This window comes from Centruroides sculpturatus, unplaced genomic scaffold (assembly GCF_000671375.1).
Source record: "Centruroides sculpturatus isolate CEXI.00-Female unplaced genomic scaffold, Cexi_2.0 scaffold513, whole genome shotgun sequence".
In the NCBI taxonomy this organism is placed as follows: Eukaryota; Metazoa; Arthropoda; class Arachnida; order Scorpiones; family Buthidae; genus Centruroides; species Centruroides sculpturatus.
In genome coordinates this window covers 81,000-86,999 of record NW_019384769.1, presented here as the reverse complement: position 1 = coordinate 86,999, position 6,000 = coordinate 81,000, and positions in this window count along the sequence as shown.

The window sequence follows — 6,000 nt, the reverse complement described above, 5'->3', positions numbered from 1 at the left end:
TCGTTTCATTATAGACAAACATGTCTCTTCTATTATTTATCTTTTTATAACCATCATTAATGAATTGGGCTTTCCTTTTATACTTATCGAAATACTTTTAAAAATTTATTATGATTTCGTAGTTTTACGCAAAAGTCAAACGTTCAGTAACGCACCTATTATAACTTTATTTTTCATGTTCGTATCCATTTAACGAAATCACTTGTCATACGGATGCATATGACAAGAAGACGTTATCGTTTTTATATATTCGGCTAATATGAAAATACGTACATGAAGGATAGCCTACTACAAATGGCCATTACTTCGAGGAAACATATCATGTGACCAAAACATTGGTCATAATAATTTATTTCATTTTAAGTTCCCAGAAATGGGGTAAATAATTATACTCACACAATAGAGTTTTATATATTTTGTCATAATACAGTAGTTCTATTTATTGCATGCTGGATTTGGTACCAAGCTTCGTAACAAAATTATTGGTGAGGAACTTCTATTAATGCAGAAATTCTCAGACTAAATGTAAAAAGTTAGAATTAAACGCTACAAGTTTTATGTTTAGAAAATTATAGAACAATTGAAGCAGACATATACATTCAAACATCTATTTAATGCTACCATTAGATCTATTCTGAACTTGCCAATTAATCCAACGTGGCTCACGTAATTATAAGTAAGGAAGTTCGAAAGATAAGTTTAGTGAAAAATGAGAATTCCGTTTATCAGACAAAATGGTACCCAGATATTTCAGGATTTCGTATTTAATATTCAGAGAAATATCTTTTTATAAATAGTAATTGGTACCTTACAAATAGTCTTTATAACTCCTCCTGTTTAGTTTATATTCTTCGTTTGTTCGGACAGAAAGTAAGCTCTACGCAACTTAATTTTCGAAGACTTTCGGGTGTAGAGGAAGGTACAATTAAATTTAACTCATTGAAGTCACTGAGACACACACACACATATACACTTAATTATATGAGTAACTCCCACTAAGTAAAAAANTTATAACAAAATCTGATAACAAATAGCGTCAGACAATTTTATTTTTGCTTAATAATATAAAAGTTTTTTAATAAAAACTCATAACAGCCGGAAAAGTTACACAACTCTCGTTGCTAGATTTTTAAATTAGTTACTCATTTTTATGACAGAAAACTTTTTACTGATGACAAAATTAAAATAAAAATATTTGTGATTAACCGAAAATTCGTTCTAGCGGGTCGTGATTGTTCGATCGAGTACCGAGGTACCACTGTGTTTGATTAACGCGATTTTGATATACGCGGTAGCATTGAAGGATTAAACTTGTAATTTAATACATATATTTATCATTATGTAATTAGTCTTATATCCTCTCTTTAGATTTCTCTTTATAGTTGTATGAAATGTGTAGCCTCTTCGGTTCACTATACATAATAGTTTATAGATCTATTATCATACTTTAATTAATTAGTATTTAATAAATATAATTTATGAGTTGTTACATTTTAATATATTTTGTTTTATAATAAGATAATAGGCGCGTATTTAGCCTTATTGAAGCCTTAAGCTATGATTTATAAAGGCCCTCCACTCCTTCTTTCAAATAAATTTAAAAGCATAAACAGGTTTTGAAGAAGATTCGGCCATTTTACCAGGCTTTCGCTAGGTAAATTATATTACTGTTTACATCTAATATAGTTCTATATCAGTGGCGTGCCGTGACATGTGATGATAGGGAAACTGTGTTTCTGTAAGAAGCCGACATTCAGGGGCAATCAGTCAATTGCCCATCAGTGATGGTATAGGGTCCATTCGTATCGTTTATTCGATAAGCAAGTAAAAACCGTAGACTTTTCTAAATGTATTTTTAATATCACAATTACATTCCGAATCACTAGCCACGATATAAGGGCTACAATTAAAAATAAAATAATAAAAACTTACTCGGTGAAATAAAATGTGTGGTGGATGTACCGGTACGTATCTGGTACAAAATATTCTTCAATTGTACGAATATCCTTTTAAAGAAAATTATAATTAAATATAGCTTTGTAAAGAAACGTACATAAAAATATAAAATATTTTTTACTTTTTAAATTTTAAAACAATGCACTTAGTCAAATAGCTCTCTACGAGTGGTTAATGGATGGAATCGAAGACGGTTGCGGAGCGTGCATACACGCGGACTGCCAAATCCTCAGGGTGCCGATACCGGTCAATGTCAAATACCTCTTTTGTCTCATCACTAGTATATCTCAAAGGACGCGACAGGGCAGTTGTAGATTTTAAACGTTTCTCAACATAGCTGTAAAAATCGAAATATGTTAAATTTAATAGTCATTTGTTTTCTAACTAATTCGCTTTAGGACCAAGTGTCCTCAGAAATTTCCAAAATTTACAACTTTTCGGTCACTCTCGTTGAACTGGAAAAATTTCTGTCTTTATTACATCTAATACTGTATTACGAAGAAATCAGTCTCCACTGTACTCAGCTAGAGATTGATTCGGTTAAGCTATTAGGTAAAATTTCAGCTCTTTCATCAGGATTTTGTTTATGTCCCCTATTCCCTAATCGCTTAATTATTTAACTACTACTTAAGTAGAAATAAGTCGAAACCAGTTACTTTGTAATCGAATATTTGTAGTCTCGAGAAAAAGTGGAAAGACAAATTTTTATGACAAACGAATACATAAATCGTAAATTTAAGGAAAATAAATTCTAGAGCTTTTTTTGTACCTTATGCATCTCATTCATTAAATTTAGTTGTAGATGATGCTGTCGAAGTAACGGTTAATTTTTTAACATTATACAAGAATTGTACACGCTTTTTCTACATCCCCTTAAAGATGGAATATACGAAATCGTAATTTCACTGGTTTAACATTGAAATCCGTGAGTAATATAAAATCGGAAAGCGGAATAAAAATATCAAATACTGTAGTTTAATGGATATTTTTTAACTCTTGTCAACTATACAGAACTATTATAAAAACATACCAGTAAATTCTTATCGGTTGGGTTAACTTATAAATCTACTCGCGATTCACGTAATCGGGCGAGGGCGGCCAAATATTTAGCTGGCAGGCGGCTAACGGCCCAGAACCGGTCCTGGATAGAATTGGATGCGTTATATGTGTTGCATCCACCCAAGGTCCTAGGCTTCCACCAGCTAAACAGGGTGAGGTTGATGCTCTGTAAAGCGCATGCGCGAATCTGGCTTTTTGGATTCTGTCAATACAGTAATTCCACTCCGCCACTAATGTTCGAATATACAATAGCAATCTTATTTTTTTTTCACGTATAGTATAGATATTTGTAATAAGATACATANTTCTTCGTTTGTTCGGACAGAAAGTAAGCTCTACGCAACTTAATTTTCGAAGACTTTCGGGTGTAGAGGAAGGTACAATTAAATTTAACTCATTGAAGTCACTGAGACACACACACACATATACACTTAATTATATGAGTAACTCCCACTAAGTAAAAAAGTCACTGACTGATTACATAAGAATAAGGGAATCGGAGTTGTCGATTGTCAGGAATTTATTTCTCCCCTTCCAAATGTTTAAAATAAATCTGAATACTTTTCGATCGAAAGAAAGTAGTGTGCGAACTTGCAAGATTTTTATAAAGTGGTTGCCGAAATATAAGCAATCGAATTGTGCAGAAATCGTTAAAAAATTGTATTTTCTTTTCTTTCCAGATCCGACGTTTCAGATCTAGAAAGCTCAAACTTTGAATTTAATTAAGCTCTTTTCTTTATCAGTGAGGTACTAGAAAAACTTTTGAGTTGATATGTCAAAGTTTACGTAGGTTTCCCATAGAAATATTTCAGTTTTATGGCTTAATTTTATTATCATAAAGATAAAATTGCATCGAAACAAATCAATTTTATTCAAATTATTACTGAGAATAAAAAAATCTCAATTTTTCCTCAATTCTGACTTAATTGTCAATAATTTCTTAAATAAAAATTATTTCTTTTGATTCAGTTTTATCGTTTTAAGCATAAAATGAAGCAATAAAATTTAAATAGTTCTATAGGAACAAAAGTGAAATTTGGTCTATCAAACCGAAAGTGATCAGTAAAAATATTGATGTATGAAATCTTTTCGTTATTTTCTTATTAAATATAAAATAACACTAATTCTAATTTTTATTTCTATAAAATTACAGAATGCGATGCTAATAGATTTTGAAGCATTTCAACTTATCGACAGTTGGCTTTAAAAACATAACACAGTCTTATAGAATCTGTAATAGACATTTATATAGAATCTGTTAAAAAGTATCAATTATCAACAAAAGATCAATGGCAAGTCAATCAATTTTACTACCAAAAAACTCGTGACTTAAATTTTACAGATAAAAAGATACCATCGGATATAGTAATTTAAAAAACTTATTAAATTATTTCACAACATATAATGAATTATTTTTATTTAAAGGTGGACAGATAGAAAAAAAAAATCCTTTTAAAAACTGGAACTACAATTATTTAGACATCAAACTTTTTGGGTTTCTAAGATTGGATAATATTAAATAATTGTTATTGCCGAAAATATTTTAAAAAACATTGTTCTTTTTGCGATATTCTGTCTTACGAACAATTCTTAATTAAACAAAAAACAGATATTTTCAAAATCAATACATTGTATAGGTAGGTATTTAATAAATAAGTAACAAATATAATTTAAATAATTATTATATTAAACTAGTTCCTATTTTATTTTGTCTTATTGTTATAATATTATCTCAAATTGTCGTGNTAGACTAATTTGACTCAACATTTCCAAAACACGTATAATTTTTTGGGAATAATCCGTATAAACTATGCTATAAACAAAAAATTGTAGGATTACTTACCGAGTGTGCACCGTTCGACGTCGCCATTGCTTAAGCTTATTTTCGTCGCGGAGCATCGCACCAAACGGCGGGCGCGTTTTCTGATAAGTTATTTTTCTGCGAAAACTTCGTTGAACTTTGGAGACATCATTAATAGAAATAATTTTTATGGCCGTTGAATAAGAAATGCTTTTTTCACAAGAAATGTATAAAATTACAGTACTGTATTAGACTTACAGTACCTAATTTATATACTGTACAGACGATAGTAAATTCAACTTTCCCGCCTAAATTCTCCATAGTGTGCAAGTAGTTCAGCTGCTCGTCCACTATTGGTCCAGATTCGACCAATCCTGTCGCAACACGAGTCGGCGATGACGTTTTACCGTTATATAGGAGTCTCTTTTAGCGTCTTTATACGAATACGGTAGCAATTTTTTCGCCGCGATATACGAATCCTCATTATATGAACCCGCGTTATCGGGGGGTCTACTGTACTTATTTTACCATTACCTATTTATTAAACAAATATATTATACAAGAACATTATGTATTACAAAACTCATTCACATTATGTAGCAATATAACAGTTTTAAACATTATAAAAGAGCTTCTTGTCTTGAAAATTGTTGAAACTAATACTATAATAGAGTTAAAATCATCATCTTATTAATTTTTTTTTATAAACCAAATACACTTTTTCTTCCTTTATACATGATATAAAATTAAAAAATGTAATTACAAATAATATTTTTTTTGACAGAACAGTAGGAAAAACGTTACAAAAATGCTTGAAAACGGTGAAACTAGAAAGTTAAACAAACTTCTCGCCATAGTGCTACTTTAACGCCAGCTATCGGCAACCCGAGACATTAACTGTATAATACTTGAAAGCAATGACCAGTAAATCTATCGACTCTGGTTATAGATAAATTTCTGATTTAAAGAAATTTATTCATTATAACAATGAGAAGCTCGTATAATTAATTTAGAGGTTTTAATTTTGACATGTACACTTATTGTTTTTTAGATTTCTTTCCAAAACAGTTTATTTAATTAATTAATAACCTTCAAAAATTTTCGTTAATAACCTTCAAATTGATTAGTTAATAACCTTCAAAAATTTTCGTGGCACACCGGTTGAAAATTACCGATCTTCTGTT